The sequence below is a fragment of the Pleurodeles waltl genome, chromosome 3_1 (assembly GCF_031143425.1).
Source record: "Pleurodeles waltl isolate 20211129_DDA chromosome 3_1, aPleWal1.hap1.20221129, whole genome shotgun sequence".
Taxonomy (NCBI): Eukaryota; Metazoa; Chordata; class Amphibia; order Caudata; family Salamandridae; genus Pleurodeles; species Pleurodeles waltl.
The window spans coordinates 1,001,008,782-1,001,027,737 of NC_090440.1; the positions used below are offsets into that span (position 1 = coordinate 1,001,008,782).

At 43.3% G+C, this 18,956-nt stretch overlaps 1 protein-coding gene across 3 annotated transcripts in view; it reads right to left on the bottom strand.

Moving 5' to 3' along the window:
* CD302 (CD302 molecule) overlaps positions 1–18,956 on the bottom strand; it is a 324,100-nt gene that overhangs the window by 223,322 nt on the left and 81,822 nt on the right. The gene's annotated exons all lie outside the window — the stretch shown is intronic.

Genomic DNA, 18,956 nt, shown 5'->3' on the forward strand with positions numbered 1-18,956 from the left:
TAATCCTTGTCAGGCCTATGGTCTAGACTTGTGAGCATTACTCCAGACCATAAAGTGACAGAGGAAAAAAAATAAAATAAGTGGTACATCACCAATAGGCTGTCTGTCCATGCTCGCCAATCACAGATGTTTGTGTGCAGGATGCATTGGCACATTGTTAGCAAGCTGGGTCAGAAAATGCTGCTGTTCGGCTCTCAAGTGTAGTGCTTTAATATCCATCCCCTTAAAGTAAAGGCAGGGCCTTTATCATACATAATGTGAGTGACAGTCCATCAGCAAGACATGTGACACTGGAACCAAGCTGTACCCTGCTGATGAGCCCATAACTAGGTCAAAATGAGTCCTGGTCACTTGTACTCTCGTTGACGGAGGATCTGGCTTGGCAGTTTAGGCTGGACTGTTCCCATTGGAGTAGAGCAAAAACTGATCTACATATAGCTCTGTCCAAACTGAGGCGGCATTGTGTGCAAAATAACGATGGATTGGGATGCGGCCCGAGTGGTTACCAGTGGCTGAGATTAATTCAAGCATTGCATCCGTTTCTGCTTTGTATACTTATTGTGCCACTCTAATGGAGGTGGAGGGGGTCGTTCACATGGGTACCGTTCACACTGTCACTGGGACCAAGCTGTGGCCAGCTGATGAGCCTATAACTAGGGTGAAACTGGACCTGAGTTGCTAGTGTTCTAGTTCAGGGAGGACCTGACTTTTCAGTTTGGGATAAATTGGAGCAGAGTCAAGATTGATTTGCATGTAGCTGGTTCCAAACTGAGGTGGCATGGTGTTCAAAATAACAATGGATTGGGATGCAGCCAGAGTGATTACTAGAGGCTGAAGTTAAATTAAGCTTTCCATCCATCAATGTTTTGTAAACTTATTGTGTTGCCCTAAGTGGGACGGGTATGCCCAGGCATGGGTCCTGTGCACACCGGGTCACTGGAACCAAGTTGTATCCATATGATAAGGCCATAACTAGGGTGAAACCGGTCTTCGATTGCTTGTGTTCCGTTTCATGGAGACCTACCTTGGCAGTTCGGGCTTGACTGTTACAATTTGAGCAGGTTCAGACTGATTTGCATATAGCTGGGTCCAACTGAGGTGGCATGATGTGCATAATAACAATGAATTGGGATGCAGCCTGTAGTGATTATCAGTGGCTGAGATTAATTCAAGCATTCCATCCATCACCGTTTTGTGTACTTATTTGACCTGTAATAGTCAGTCTTAATGAGCCAAAAGGTATGGCTGTATTACTAGCGCTGCAGCGTTCATCACATGTTTCTAAAGGGCTTGCCAGATTTCAGCAGCTTGAACTGAGACTGAGGCAGAAAGGTGTGATACAGCTCAGGTGTGAGAGGTAGAGACAAACAGAGACACAGACAGACGTCACAGAAAAAGGAAAAAAAAAATCAGTTGCGCATGTTTGTGTGTGGTAGCCAAGTAAGGAGCTAGATGGTGGCCAGTAGCACTCTGAGGTTCGACTGACTCTGAGGATGAAACAAGGGTCTTTTGCAGGCCTACTCGAGGTGCCTGAAGGCAAGCAGAGGGTATTTAGCAGAATATGACAAAAGAGTCTCTGGGTCTCTAGAGAAACTGATGGAGCTATGCTGGTACATGCCAAGAGTCCCTGTGTGCCAGCTGGAAGTGTTTGAGAACCAGCTGCTCAGAGGGGCATTCTGGAGGCCCATGAGAAAATGTTTATAGATTATACGAGCATGTTGTACATACCTCCTACTGTATTTGTTTAAACATACCAGCTGACAACGTTTGAAGGGAGGCACAGGAACAGTTAGGTACGTCTAAATGGAAGTGTGACATAGTTCTGGGGCTTCTGAAGACAATTTGGGGGTTTCTGAGTGCGGCCGGTGGTACTATTCAAAGGAGTATGAGAATGTCTAGTGGCTGACTATGGGTCTCTGAAGGTCTGCTGCGAATCTCTGAATGCAGGATGCTAACCTCTGGTTGACATGTAGTGGCTACTGATGAGCTGGTGGTATTTGAAAGGGGAATTGCTGATGAAGGGCTGAATAGGGTGTTTAGTGATCAAATGAGTTATTGGAACACTTTCAGAGGACATCTGAGTGCCTTCTGGCAGAATCTGATAGCATTCTGACAGTATCTGAGGGGCATCTAGTCGTGTCTAATGAACATCAAGAGAATAAACATGGTCTGAAGCCCAGCTGAGCTACCTGATGACCAAATGGGAGTCAGAGTGAACGGTGAGATTCTGAGGATATACTGAGAATCTCTAGGAGCTGGTTCCGAGTGCATAAGGGTAGGCAAAGGCATTTAAGAGTTGGCTGGGTTGTGTGAAATCAGGCGAAGGGTCTCTAGGGCATGGCTAAGTGATCTTCAAATGGCTTCTGGGAGATTCAGCGTACATGGCATCAGACTCTGAGCTTAAGTGCCATGGAATGTAGTATGATAGTCTCCAAGGGGGAACAGCCTTTACCCCACAGTATTTACCAAGCATGACTTTACCAAATATATTCCTACCACGCAAGGTGAGTATAGTTAAGATAGTTATATGCCCCAAGGTAACTAAATCTCACCCCCGCCATGCACGTTTTTTTCATTAAAAAAATGTACTGCAAATATTGCATTCATATTATCAATGATGTTATCAAAGATGTCATGAGTGCCATAATTTGTGGTGTAATTAGCAGTGCATGGGGAGGGTGTGAGTTTTAGTTACCTTATGGCACGATTTAAAGTTACTTGACATAACTCTAACAGGTGAATTTCTATGGTTTTGTACATTTAACATGTGAGCCTAAATATAACAGTGAATTAAGCAAAAAGCTTGTCCTTGGTATACAGATTGTGCTTTTTGTGATTTGGTATAACTCCGTTCCATAGAAATTAAGGCAAAGAAATGTGTATATCTGGACCCGCTGGGTTCAAGGGACACGGGCAAGAGTATTCCGAGCCCAACTGTAAAAAAATAGAGCCTCCCGATGGGCCTAGGAAGCTTTTTTTCCCATTAGCCCCATTGCTCCAGTGGGAGTCAGGATTCCGCAGGAGCAGTACTCGGATTGTCTGCCAGTAACATGAGAAAAATGTTGCTGGCAGCCATTACAGGACTTGGAGACTTAGGGCCAGATGTAGCAAAGACTTTGCGACTCGCAAACGGCGAAAATCGCCGTTTGCGAGTCGCAAATGCGTCTTTGCTATGTTGAAATGCATTTTGCGAGTCAGATCCGACTCCAAAATGCATTTCTGACTCGCAAATAGGAAGGGGTGTTCCCTTCCTATTTGCGAGTCGCAATGCTATGCATTTTCATTTGCGACCGCAATGAAAGCGCAGTTACCATCCACTTGAAGTAGATGGTAACCCAGGCGCAAACGGGAAGGGGCCCCTTCCCCTTTGTGTCTGGCAAAAAAAATAATTTTTCAGGGCAGGCAGTGGTCCAATGGACCACTACCTGCCCTGAAAAATACAGAAACTAAAGGTTTCGTTTTTTTTTTTCAAAGTGCAGCTCGTTTTCCTTTAAGAAAAATGGGTTGCACTTTGAAAAAAAAGACTGCTTTATTTAAAAGCAGTCACGGACATGGTGGTCTGCTGTTCCCAGCAGACCACCATCCCCGTGAGTGCCCTGAATCGCTATGGGGTCGCAAATTGCGACCCACCTCATTAAAATTAATGAGGTGGGTCTTTGCGACCCCATAGCGACTCGCAGAAGATGTCTGAGACACCTTTCTGCATTCCAAATTGCGAGTTGCAATTTGGAACCTTGCTACATCTGGCCCTTAGTCCCCTGTTCTGAAGTTAAAAAAAGAAATAAAAATATATATATATATATATATATATATATATATATATATATATACACACACACACACACACACACTATTAGTGGTTGCCAGTAGGTAGTTATAGTTAGGACCATGTTTCCATAGAAAAAATTTTTTTTTACTTGCCTATATTTTTGGCACCGTTCAACAAATCTTCACGAAGTTTTCCCAAAAAAAGTGGCCTGGTGATTCTTGTTGCACATGGAAAATTTCAGGGTGGTCCTTCAAGCAGGGGCAGAGAAAAAGGGGGGGTCACAATTAACATTGCGTTTCCCATGTTAATTCCCATAGGACCTTTAGATACGACTACAGCCTGAACCGCTGGATGCAATTACACCAAATTTGGCAGAAAGCTAGCTTTCGGTACGCAGATCATGCTTTTGCTTATCTGGTGTACATCCATTCTGTAGTTTTTGAGAAATGAAAGGGAAAATACATTTGTATATCTAGGGATGCGGATCCTTCGCGAATACCTTTTTGCGAATACATGTGCAGAAAGAAGCACTGTATTTGTATGACTGCAACCTCACAAGAATGTTGTGGCTGCCATTTTATTTCACAACATAGTCACCAGGGGTGAAAATCCTAATTGAAAGTGGCATAAGGGGACAAGGTGAAGGTACCCTAGCCCCAGGGGTGTGATGTAGATGTGCTTGGGGGGAAAGTTATGGGTTGAAAATAATTTTGTGGCACCATGTGGGATATTTGCAAAAATTAACGATTTTTCACGAATTTCCGCAAATTATGCACAAAATATTTGCAAATGTGAACATTTTTAAAGAACACCCACAGACTCATTCATACACTAATTTATTTACTCATACATGTACTCAGAGTCTCATACACCCACTCACCCTCCCATTTGGACACTAATGCACCCACTCAGACCCACTCAGACATATACACCCACTTTCAGACCCACTCAGACAGTCACACAACCATTCACAGATCCACTGAGAGAGGCAGACCCTGTGGCCAACTTGCACTGCTCATGGCTAAACTTTGTACTTGGTGTGAGGTTGGATGGTTATAAGGGCTTGGTTGCAAGGCCTGGCTGCAGGCCTGGACTTGCGACTAACCCTGCCAAGTGGCAGGGATTGGAATAACGTGTAGCAATTAAAATTACTTTACGTTAAAAAAACATAGAAATTCACTGAAAAAAACAAAGGTTACAAAGATGTTATAGGTAGGTTCTGAATTTACTTGCACAAAACCATAGAAATTCAGAATTTATAGTTAGAGTTCTTTCAAGTAACTTGAACATGTGCCCTATGGTAGGTGTAACTCGCGCCTTCACCATGCACAGCTTAATATTCCACATATTATATCATCACCCGTAAGGATCTCAAGGCTCTAAGGGTTTTTTTTTTCCCTCTGAGCTTCAGTCAAAGAGCCAGGTTTAAGGTCCTTCCTCAAATGGGGTAGTGATGTTGACTGCCCGAAGTGCAGGGGTAGGGTGTTCCAGCTCTTTGCCACGAGGATGGCGAAGGATCTCCCACCAGATAAGGTCTTCCGTATGTGGGGTAAGGTGGCTAGTGCTTGCAAAGCGGAGCAGAGATGTATGGTAGGGGAGTAGAAGGTGATGAGGTGGTTGAGGTAGGCGGGTCTTTGGTCTTGCAGGGTCTTGTAAGCGTGGACGATGAGCTTGCAGTTAATTCTCCTCTCGATAGGGAGCCAGTGGAGATCTATTAGGTGAATGGCGATATGGTTGCGGTGGATGTGCTGTAATTTCTTGAGGTTCTTCTGGGTGCTACCAGCGTAGAGGGCGTTGCCATAGTCGAGTCTGCTGGTAACCTTGGCATGGGTAACAGTTTTGCAGCAGTCCTTTGGGATACATTTGTAGATCTTCCAGAGAAGTTGGAGTGTATGAAAGCAGGGGGATGCAACTGAGTTGACTTGGCGGGTCATGGTGAGCTGTGAGTCCAGGATGACACGGAGGTAACATGCTTAGTTTGTTGGGGTGGGGGGTGCTGAGGGTCGATGGCCACCAGAAGTGATCCCAGGCTGATGTGGATGGTCCCAAGATGAGGACCTCGTTGTGTCCAAGTTGAGCTTGGGGCAGCTGTCCTTCATCCAGGTGGCGATGGCTTGCATTCCGTTGTGGAAATTTTTCTTGACAGTAGTAGGGTTTTCTGTCAGTGAGATGATCAGCTGGGTATCGTCGGCGTAGGAGACGACGTTCAGTCCATGGTCCCTGACGATGGATGTGAGAGGGGCCATGTAGATGTTGAAGAGTGTGGGGCTCAGGAATGAGTCCTGTGGAACTCTACAGCTGGTCTCTGTAGGTTCTGACAGGAGAAGCAGGAGTCAGACTCTCTGTGCTTGGCCCAACTGGAAGGAGAGTATCCATTGTAGGGCCTTTCAGAGGATGCCGGCTGTTTGGAGCCTGGAGCAGAGGGTGAGGTGTGAGTCTGTGTCGAAGGCTGTCGATAGGTCCAGTAGGTGGCAGGCTGCTGTATATCTGCAGTCGAGAAGTGAGTGGACGTCATTTGTTGCTCCTGAAGCCTGATTGGGAGGTTTCCAGGATGTTGTTGTCCCTTATGTGCTTACGGAGATATGCATTGATGGCTTTTTCGAAGACCTTGGCTGGGAAAGGCAGAAATGGGGGGGTAATTCTTGAGGTCTAGGGCACAAGTGATAGTTTCCTTAGGGTGCGAGTGGTAGTTACTTGAAAGAACTCTAGGTGCTGAATTTCTATTGTTTTGTATGAGTAAATTCAGAACCTAACTAAATTAGTTTTTTTTATTATATATATATATATATATATATATTTATTTATTTACTGCGATCAAGACCAGTGCCATTCAACAGGACTCCAGCAGGATCGCAGCAAAAAATTCCAGCTGCAATATAGGGTATGAGTAGGGCTCCCCTTCCTTGAGCCCAGTTTGGGACCCAACCCCCTGAGCAAGTTTCTTTAAAAGAAGGACGTTGGCTGCGTGGCCCCACTCCCTGAGCCTACATAGGCCCTGGGTCTGAAAATCAATAAAAAGCGGGAGAGGTGCCCCCCTCCCCAAGCATTAAAAGGTCCCAGGGATGGCTCAATGACTGTGTCCCGGGTAGCCCACCCCGGGACACATTTGCTTGCCTGGCAGGAGCATTTTTCAATCTCCCACCAGACAGTATCAAACATGCTAGTCTGCTCCCAGTTGCCGGGAGCTTTAAATGTGCTGACACCGGCTGGGAGCAGACGTGTTCTGTTGGAAACATAATTCATATTGCTCTCCACAGAGGGAGCAAGAAGAAAGTAGCTGCTCCTTTTGGATGAGAGCAAACCTGTCTCAAGCACCATGCAGGAGCTGGTTGGGGTGCTGTGGTGGTTGCTGGGTGGACAAATATGACTCAGGGAGGGAGGCCGTGCAGTCCCCCTCCCCTTTTTTTAAGTTATATTTGTTCTGAGCGGATTAGGTCCAGGGGGGCCTAATAAGGCTCAGGGAGGGAGGGCTGCACAGCCCCTTCACCTTTTTATTTTATTTGGCCTCAAGGGTTGGGGTTCTTGAGACCTATAAAAGCTTTGGGAGGAGAGCTGCATGCCATAAACCCCTTAGAATGGGGCTCCAGAACATTGAATCCTCGTGCCTATCAATGCCCAGGGATGGGGGCGGCTCACCCCACCTCTCTTTAATTGTATTTGTCCCCAGGGACAGGGTACCAGGAGCCTTTTAAGGCCTGGGGAGGGTGGCCACATGGCCTTAGCCCCTTTTTATTGGCATTTGGCACCAGGAGATGAAGGCTGCACAGCCAAAGGTGTGGCGTGGTGATGGCAGCCTGCTGAGGTGTTGGCCACTGGGGCTAGTGGCAGCCCAGTGTTTCTGCCTGATAGCCCAGCAGAATATTCACCACAACATTGACGCTGGCTCGTAATTGAGCCCGCAGCAATGTTGCAGTGCATCCGGTGCAGCAGCACCCATCGCCATTACGGGCAGTGAAAAGCGTGATGGGGCTGTCCATGGGGGCCCCTGCACTGCCCATGCCATGGGGCCGCTGCATCGCCACCATCCAAAAGCCGGCAGAGAGGGGACTCGTAATCCCCAGGGCAGTGCTGCTTGCAGCGCTGCCCTGGTGGATTAAGACTGCCGGCACCGCCAAGCTATTGACTGGCAGCAACCTGGCAGTGCCAGCAGTCGGACCATGGTGGCTCCACCATGGTCATAATAATGAGGCTGGACTGATGCTTTGGCGGTGGTCCGACCACCATCGTGAGTCTGGTGGTCCGAGGACCCCCAGACTTGTAATGAGGCCCTTAATGTTTTACACTAACAAAACACAGAAATTCTCCATAGTTATAGTTATCTCAAGTAACTATAACTGTGGCCTAACCTAACTATATTTCACACCCCGCCATGCAGTTTTCTCAGCAATAATTTTATTGCACATATTGCAGTGATATTACCTATAATATCATAGAATATTTCATGAGTAAAGAAAATGTGGGGTAATTAGTAGTGTATGGTGAGGGAGCAATGTATAGTTACCTTGGGGCATGAGTTGTAGTTACTTGAAACTTCAAATGTATCTCCGAGCTGGGCTTTGCTGCAGGTAGGAATAATCAGCTTTGCTTTCAATCCATAAAATTGTGTGAAAGCCCTGGTGCTGGGACACTCCACTTCTAATAGGTTAGTTAGGGTAAATGGATTTGGGCTGAGGGGGCAACTTGCTCCCCAAAGTCACAAAGTCAATGACATTTTGGCAAGTTCACATACTGAAGATCTGCTCTCTCAGGGTGTAGGAAGGCTACTTCACCTATTGTCTAAGAATCAAATAGAGGTGTCTCTGGGCTACAATTTATCTATTTGGTGTTTACCAATGATAGCATGTGAATGAGAGCCGTGCTTGTGTGATGAAGAGTTGCCCCGATTTACATTGGTCCCAGCATCTGTTGGCCAATTTTAAAAAGCATGCACACAAGATAATTGCTAATGGGCCAAATTCCATGTGTGACATTTAAGTAAGTATGTCCTGAGTTTGTTCAGTTAAAAGCACTTTGCATACTACAATGTTTACAATGTTAAAAGTGAATGGATCAAAATGTGTTAGAAAGCACATGTGGATCTAAAAAATGCCAGAATTAGGTGACTAAAGGACATGGTACTTCGTGCATCTGTGTAAGATCTGTAGACATGTGGCATTTTTGCATGCTGTTTTTTACTATGACAGGATCGTAAATGCAAGGTGCCTTGTGTAGTGTCTTGAGAGTAAGCGATGACAGGACCCTTTTGTTTCCTGATGGTCTCCGTAGAATTGTGACATAAGTGTTCGGGTGTGGTGAATAGATTTCATGTTTAGAATGTTGAGTTTGCAGTTACACGCAGAGAAATAAAAACGTGCAAGACCAAGCTCCTTGTGTGGCATCTTCATTTACGGGTACCGAGGCTGGGGAGGAAACTACAACTGGCAACGAGATAGGGGAAACATAACCTGAAGAACTGACAGTGTCCTTGCAAATTGCTGTGTGTGCCACATGTGCCTCATTAGAAGTGAAGATTACCATTTGCTTTACGTGGAGTCAAAGCGCCATACCAGCCGGCGCCAAGCTTTTGAAGAAGATGAGGCCTTACAGATAAATTTGTGTATTGTGGACAAGAACCTGCTGGTGGGGCTGTGAAAAAGTACTGGACCACAACGCAACACAGAGCTATGAGTTATATGGAACGATAACACTAAAGGCAATGATCACCAGGTAGTGAAAAATGCTAAAGTCAGCAAGAGGTGAGTGCAAAGAAGCGCTTAAAGTAGTGACAGCCCGATACGGAGCAGTGAAAAACAGGTACAATTCAGACGGGAGAGAATGGTAAAGAACAGGTGCCTGAGACAAACCAAGTACTTGCTATAAAAAAGAAAAAAGGAACAGCACGTCTAGTGAGTAGGCCCAATGACTTTAGTTCAAATAGGGAGCCAGTACCTCCAGAAGATGCGGAGTCAGGTGCACATCAAGCACTGTCTGAAAAGCACAGACTTTCACCGACTGTAGAAGGAGGCAGGAAATACACAGCCGCCACCTTCTTGAAACCACAGCCTCCCTAAATACCACCAAAAAGCAAAATATTGATGACAGATGGATTGCCTGGATAGAAATTTGTGATGATTTAATTGAGGCACTCAAAAAAGCAGATGACAAAAAGACTAGCAAATATCTTGAATCTTGCAGGTGAAGGAGTAAAATAAGTAATAAAAAAAATACCACATGCTGATAAAGTCTGATACCGACAAATCTAAGAACTGCTAAATATCAAGTTCAAAGCAATGCATCTGTGAGTTCTTCAGTTTCATTTTCAAGTGACAGTGAGACAGACGGATGTGCAATGTCAATGTTTTCCCTCAAAAAAACATGCACATGTTGGACTGGCTGCATGCAAGGAAGAATACGAGTCAAAGAAAAGATGACAAGTAAAATCACAATAGTCATTCAAACATTGTCCAAACATTACGCTAAATGTAAATGGCTGCTCCATACTTTTTAATACTGATAGTGCTTTGTCGATAAACATTATGCCTGAGTAGAAATACAAAAATTTGTCTCCCTTGACCCTGTAGTGTAGCCATTTTTAATGTAGCTTTATGCGCGTTTGCTTAAAGTATTAGGCCTCGGTGCACTTTGCCCTAGATGCATTTTATTTAGCCTTGCACTGTTATTTTACAGTAACCAGTTTCACGGTCTTGTTTTATTTTCTTCTATCATACTGTTTAGCTTACTTCAACACTGAAGTTCTCACACAATACATTCTTGCTCGCTCTGTGATTCAGTTAAGGTTACAGTCTGGTACATTGCCGATAGACAAGGTAGAAGTTTAGTCTTTAGGGTTCGTAGACAGAGGGAGATTCCGACCAGGAACCCACAACTAGATGCTGACTGCCCTGTTGCAGATGCTGATCCAGATCACAGGCTTTTGCTCAGGTATGAGGGTTGATGTCCTCCCGGGGGAACCTGAAAGGCAGGCTTAGAGCTTAACATGCTGTGCTCAAAATATAACTTAGAGATAGACGTAACCTAGTTGCAATATGATAGCATTATTTTTATGTTTCACTCTCCTCGTTACTATTTCAATCCTACTGTGTTGTATGGTTCTGGTTATTGCGGCTCACGCCTTGTTATCCTTGTTTTATTAAACCAATCTTCAAAACTCAAACTGCCTTCGTCATTTATATATGAGACCGCACTGTGTATGAGAGAACTGGTTGTAACCTGAGTGAAAACGACTTCCCTGGGAAGCACTAAGATGTCATGCGCTCGGCTGCCCAATTGTCTCTTCCCTTTGGGAAAGATAAGGCACTGCTAGTTAGCCGGAGCTTACCCCGGATTTGGGGTGACAAGGGTCCTTCGCCGTGGGTCAGACTTAGTCCCCCACACTGTGAAGGTCTTGCTGCCCAAAAATCCAGTAGTCTCATTAGGATAATGAGAACCTACGCGACAACCCGTCTCGCATCGTCAAAGATTGAAGTGTATACATGGGCTGCATTGTTGCCATTAAAGAGTCAAGGTTAATTCGTAACAACCATGAGACACAAAAAGACAAACATACAAGCATGCATTCACGAACTTCAAGGTACTGCGTCAAGTGCCTGTTTACTTAGTTTCAATACTGCTGCCAATATGGGACTGATATCTGTGAACTACAACATGAATGCTCATCACAACATAGTAAGTAATTTCCCATTGTTGGGGTTAGGAAAACTTAAGACCATGAAAGTGAAACTGCATATCAATAAGGAGGTTCGTCCATTGCTCAGTGACATAGATGAATTGCATTTCATTTACAGGAAGCTGTCAAGAAATAGCTGGAGACATTATTAAAGCATGATATCATTGACTGATCTACTTGTCCAACTCAGTGAATTTTGACATAGTCGTAATGCCCTAAAAGGACAGTAAAGGAACTGTGGGCATCTGTGTTGATATGCATCAAGGTAACAGGGCAATTGAGAGAGAACGACATCCCCGTCAGCAAATTGCTGACATGATCTTACAGTTAAATGGTTCCAAAATCTTCTTTCTCCTTGATCTTAACAAAGGGTATCATCAGTAGAAACTTGAAGAAAATTGAGGGTACATTACTACCTTTTCTACTCACACTTCTTTGTTCAGATATAAAAGATTAATTTTCATTGTGTCATCAGCTGCAGAACTTTTTCAAGATGTATTTCGACGTATAATAAAGCCTGTCATGAATGCTTTCAATTACAGTGATGCCATATTAGTCTTTGGGGCCGCACAAAAAGAACATCATAAAGCACTTTCACAAGTTTATCGACTACTGGCTGATGCAGGTCTAACCTTGAATGAAGAGAATTGTGAGTTCCACAAAACAAAGCTCAAATTATTGGGCCATATCTTTTCTGATGGGGGCATCATGCTGGATCTAGCTCAAGTACAAGCCTGGTCAGCCCCCAATCCCCCCCAAAATGTTACAAGTTAAGGTCATTCCTTGGCATGGACAGTTATTGTTCCAGAGACATACATGACCTTGCCACAGTAGGTGCTCCCTTAAGAGATTTAACAAAAAGACATGCTTCATTTCACTGATCACCTGAATGTGAACCGAATTTTAAGAAAATTAAGCATGTAATTGAGAACACCAGTGAAATGGCCTACTTTGATCCAAAGCTGCATACAGAGGTTGTTGTTGATGCAAGCCCAGTCGGGCTAGGTGCGATCCTTTTCCAACACAATGGACACCCAAATGATTTGTGAACATTTTCACATATTCTTATATGGAAAACCTTTCACTCTTGTAACAGATCATCAAACATTGCTTACCATCTTTGGCAATCCAAAAGCCAAAATGCCTCCAAGAACGCAACTTTGGGGTTTGTGACTGCAGGAATATAACTACATTATCGTGCATTTTAGCGCTCAGAGCACTGCAGCAAATGACAAGAAAACAGACAAAAATGCTCTTTTCTTAGTGGTCTGAGAAGTTGCACCTTTCTTGGTAAGGTAAACTAATCTGCACATTAAAATCTGATCTCTCTCATTTACTGTAGTCTCAAGTAGTTGAGGCCATAGCGAATGCTCTTTGCAATCAGATAGCAATAATATTTTATAAAGTAGTTGATCATCTAGGTCTTTTCTAATGACACTGAAAATGTAAACCAAACATTGTGAGACTAACAGCACACCATCAACAAAAAAATTGGCTTAGAGTGTCCCAGCAAGTACATAAATCCAATGAGGCAAAAGGCACTTAACCATTCTCAGGGTATTTAATGCTACTGAAGACTTTTTGTAAACTGTCATGGAGGCTTTGATGTGTTTACAGTTATATGTTTAACCACAAATTAACTATACATATAATAATTCCAGTAGATCATGAAATAAAATCTTTACGAACGTAAAGATCAAACCAAACTAGACTCATGCTGTTACTGTGCCCTGACAATTACTTTTTGCATGCATCAATTTGTTCAAACTAATTTATGTAAAGATTCCAAAAGAAACATTTAATAACAACCCATTGAGATACCTATGATTCTGTCTAAAGAACCAGGATTTTTATATTGGTTGCTGGCATGTGGGATCAGGGCCGGACAGGGAACCCAAAGCAGCCCTTGCAAATTTTGTCAGACCAACCTCCATAGGGTGCATGGCGAGCGAGCCAGACCACTACAATGGGGCTTCTGTGATTCTGCCACCGCAGTGAAAATTTGGAAAACAAATAGCAAAACCGGTGCATTGCACAACACATTTGTCATTATATATTCAATAGTGTTAGTTTTTAAAGGATAGTAAATGATGGCTTTACAGTGCAACAGGATACAGCAATCTTTAATGGGGCTCTTCAATGATTCCCTCACTATCTCTCTCTAACAGTGCCTCTCACCTCTCTATAGCTCCTCTCTCACATGTATTTCACTTGTTTTATAGAGCCTCTCTTGTCAGTGTAGGGTGTTGGAGCAATTTACAACACACCACGTACAGAGACAATAGATCAAACGTGTGTAAATCAGTGTATAGAAAATGTTACATAGGGCAAAGGGGACAACAAGGTGTAGAATTCACATGTCATCATTACTGAAAGGCATTTTTTAGGAATGCTTGGTCTGAGGAACCATAAACTCAAGATTCAGAATGTAACACAGTGGCTAGGGTTGACTTTACTAATAACAATTTACTTTTGAGAAAAATTAAGACAATCAAAGACTGAGGAAAAATATAGCTTTTTAACCTGTACCATGCAGTTTGCAGGCAGCTCTTTCATGGCAGTTCATAGCTCACTGTGGTAGAATATGATTGCAACTTATGAACTGCATAGTAACAAAAGGAGCTCTGTGACAAAAGCTATGCACATAAAATACTGTTCTATGATCTGATAATACACATTCTTTGCAGAAGGCATAATAACCCTTTGCGCTACATTCGATGAGTCAAAACTGCCACTAGACAAAACTGAGATCTCTATCCAGCAGGTACATTAATCACCAGAGTTATCTTGCCACTTTTATTGTTACCTGAAAACTGTTGGGTATACAAGGAACTCTATGCTTTTAAAACTGCTGCACTGCTATAAAACCGGCCCTCAATAAGAATAGCAGCCCCTAGCTTTCCATTCCATTTTTGGGGAAATGCCTGATGCCCGGTATGGCCAGTATGGCCTTGTGTGTGGTATATTCTCTGCTACATTCTCAAAGGAAGCTTTACGAGATCTCAGTCTCCCATGTTAAGAGGTATGTTTATCCTACTCACCTAAAATAGTTAAAATACACAATGTTCTATGAATTAGTCATTGTATACTACCATACCATAACTTGGTCAATGTACAGGGCTTACATATGTGCCATATGTCACTACATTTGAACCAAATCCTCGTGATTATGCCCTCCAGGCACCAAACTACCCACATGCCTACCATCACCAGAACACTTTTTTAAAGTTGCCCCTGGTGATAATCCCTCTATAAACAGACTAGACTTCATATCCATGCCCTCCTGTAGATCAGGTGGACATTTCTGGCACAAGGCAGCCCCTACATGGCATTCTGGTCATACTCATTGATATACTGTAAACATTCTTGGTGTGATGGGCACTCCGTGATGTAGTGCTTACCCTAGCACAATAGTGCTAATTCTTGTAATAATGCGCTCATCCATAACATTCATGGAATTCTTTGCATAAGGTGAAAATTATTGATAAGTAAGCACACACACTTGGATTAATGCTTGTTCTGGCATAATAGTGATATTTATGGCATTTTGGGATCATCCATAGGATGAAGATACCCAGGCTTTGCATACTGGTAGTTATCGTTGGCATACACGGCTGGAAGAAGTCCTCTGGTGGAATCAAGGGCACAACTAAACCCAAATGTTTAGCGGGGCTAACACTTCCGGCAATGGGGCAGGGCAAGTATTTCCAGAAATGGGTTTGGAGCTATCCTCATAGTCAACATGAGAAAAAGAAGTGCCAAACTGTGCAATTTAAACATACTGGACAAACCTGAAAATATAACAAGCATGTTTTATAGTTCTGACACTGTTCCTAGGCTACTCACAGTGATCATTCAAAAGCAGATTGAGCGCACTGACAAATAAAAAAAAGTCTGTGAATTTGAACCCAGAGCACATATGACAATGTTTCACAAAGTTATTTCACGACAACACCCTTTTAGCCAATTTAATAATTCCTTCTGTTTCAGGACAATTTGTTTATGAAATGTTTATCATAGCAAGTCTAGAAAATAATCCAGACCTATTGTTGATTTAAGGTAGAATTTTGGTTTACCCAATGGGATCTTCCAAAACATTAATGGGTGAGACTGCCCACGTGTACACATCTGAAAATATTAGGCTTAGTGGGTTATCATAAGTTATGTTAGGGTGTATGACTGGTAAGTCGCAGGTTAAATTTCCGAAATACCATTCCTTCCACCGGAGGTTAAACGTGTACCAATGAGTTGGTAATATTGCTACATGTAAATGTGTCACACAACTGTGCTACACTAAATAAAAATCCAATAGTTAGTGTTAGCGCGTCATACTGAACAGTCCTATACTTGTATCCTACTGAGCCACATCCATGCAGGAATGCACTGGGCGGTTATTGATGAGCTGGCAAAAAAAGTTGCCTTTTAGGGAGTGGTGCCAGTCTGCATGGTAAAGGTCTAGCTAGACTACAGATCTAAAGTTATTTTTTAGGAAGATCAGTCCTATTCCAAGTCCTTGTAGAGATAAGCAGAATTAAAAGCAAAGGAGAGATCAAGTAATAAACATGCCTGTATTCCCTTTGAAATCGTTGTAGCATTTATATCATCCCATGTGGAAATCGGTGCTGCTTTTGGTGCCACAGCTAAAACGGAATGTGTTTTGGTAACCTGAGAGAAAGTTATTTTTATTGATGAATGTAGATATTTGTCTTGAAGCCAATCTTTCATTCTTTTTGCCTACAAACCCTTGGTTATTAGCAGGAAGTTAGAAAGAACCCTTGTTTGAAGGCCTCTTTGTTATAGGGAAGTATTTTGGGAGGACACCTTTATCCCAGGAGCAGTTGATAGTTCTGGCTGGATTAGCTGCGGAGCTATTAAATAACATATTCTTTCATATATGAGCAGGACATGGGCCTGACGGCGGCCGTGATGGCCTATAAGCTTTTGCACCCTTGATTAAGTCCTGTGTGATCAGGATGTTAAAGGTGATTAACTGTGGTTGTTTTCGTGATTTATTTCTAGTGAACTGTGTAGCACTACTGGAATTGTGATTGAGCAATGGAGCGAGAAAAAGAGGTCTAAAATCACCTGGAGGGTTGGATGTAATGCAGAGGTGCCAGGCACAAAGTGGGGAGGCCTTTGACTGTGCTGCCGAGGCATCAAGATGTCTCATGGCTTTCCTGGATCCATGCAGCTTTCCATGCTACCTACTGCTGGGCTGTTCTACAGAAGAAAAGAAAATGAACATCCATGCTGCTCACCATGTAAAGGTTGAGTAGTGGCTATTTCTGTAGGTATGTGCTGTACAGACAGGCAATTATTGGAAAGAATATCTATTTAGCTAAGTGTTTATACATAGAACACAAATATACATAAATTTAGAATCCATGCAATGACCCATTTAATGAAGTTCCGTAACCACGTACGGAGTGAACAAACCATAAGAGAGGCTATATTAATGCAGGTAAAATATTATGGTGCAAGAACATGCTCTCTACTAGAAAGGATACATGTTCCGAGAGGACAACTGTGCAATGCGTAGTCACTGTCATTCCCTTAATATGTCAATGGGGGACAAAGGCACAAAGGGTGCAGATAGGAACTGCTCAAGATTATTGGCACTTAATAATGAGTGAGCCCCTTTTGCCAAGGATTACATACAATAGGTTAGTGTCAGTATTTTGCCATGGATACTTCACCCATGTTCATGGGTATCTCAAATAATTACCACTATACCCCCAATAAAATAAATACAAGTTCTTTCTTTATGCCAAGAATTACCTTAAATGACAGTTCCAGCACTTTTCTATCAAAGAACCCCATAATGCTAATAATTATGTGTAGCATATCAGGGCCTACATTTGACATGATTAACACTTCTCATCCATATGCCACTAGTGCGCTCGTCCATAAGCCAAGAATAATTTCCAGTATGCCAGACAGTACAGTACTGCTGCTGGTGGCCCTGCAATGCCTGTCTTGCCTTGTCAGCTATGCTTTTTTTACCGAGTAACACTTTGCATATTGAGAGTTCCAGATCCAACTAACAATCTGGAAAATATAACTCTACATCTCGGAACAAAGCTTTGTAGTGAATGGAAATCCAGGACTGGCTGAAGGTGTCGCCAAAACAATGGACAAATATGTAAAAATGTTTTTAAAAAGTTTCAGTTTGTGATTTTCAGCCAATATTTTTGAAAACAGTCAAAGAATAATCAGCGAAGAGTTAAAAGGGCAAAGATTACATTTCATGTGCAGATATTAGAATTCAAGTGACAAACATTCAAACTCCTATATAACATTGGGGCTTGCTAAAAACGTGATTGGCCGAGGGGATGTAGGGCCAGTATTATAGCACCTCCTCTAGCCCTCCTCCCTCTTTTGGTCATGCTGTGTAGCAGCAGCAGCTGAACAAGTCTGAATTGAGAAGACAAACAGAAAACCTAAATTCTGGTGTGTGTGTGCGAATGGCGAGCCCAGGCTTTGATGTGCTTTCACAAGGCCTAGGCTCTCTATTGTTGGGGCTTGAGCCCCATTGTTCTACAGAAGTTGGTGCCCTTGCCCACAGTGTCAGACAGCTCTCCACTGTGGTACCTGGCTCCGCAAAGCACTGCAGGATCTTTTTCAAGTAGACACTAAACTAACTACACTCCCAGACAGGAAAGTAGTGAAATGTAGCCAATATGTCTAAGACACACTTGCTCACTGCTTCCCTCCAGGATGAAGTTGATCAAATCTACCAAAAGTTGGAGACTTCAAACATCTCAGACCCCATTGGAAAAATGATTCAGGTAATTCCTGTAGAGGAGACCTCCATTGAATTCTCTCCAGTCACCTCTGAATTAGTGGTAAAAATAATTAAATCCACAAATTCCAATTCTCCATTGGATCCCTGTCCTCCCTCAGTGCTGAAGCAGGTCCCTGATCTGATAGCCACGAAACTCACAGCTATTTTTAACTCAGTGTTTAAGACCTTGAGTTTACTCTTCTCATTGGAAAATAGCCTCTATTCTTCCTCTCATAAAGAATCCTAGCTTGAACACAACAGACCCCCGTGACTATTGCCCCATCTCCGCCTCCTATTTCCCGCAAATAATTCGGAGAAAGTGATGAACCAACAGCTTGCGTAGTTCATTCTAGCAAACCATCTTCTGGACCCAACGCAGTTCGGGTTTAGACCTGGACACAGTACTGAGACTGCCTTAATTAAAGCCACAGAAGAGATAAGGGCTGCACTAGGTAAGGGAGGAGCTTCAGCACTTATCCTCCTCAACTTTTCAGCAGCCTTTGATACGGTCGACCTCAAGTTGCTGATCGACCATCGAGGAGAGCTAGGAATCAAAGATAAGGCTACTGCGTTGCTGTCTTCATTTCTAACTGGCAGAGTACAAACAGTGGCTCTTGATCAGTATGTCTCCACTCCTTTCTCCCTTCTTTGCAGGGTGCCACAGGCAGCCTCAATGAGCTTGACGCTATTCAATGCATATGTAACAGGGCTCACTACTCTGGTGAAAACCTTCGGCT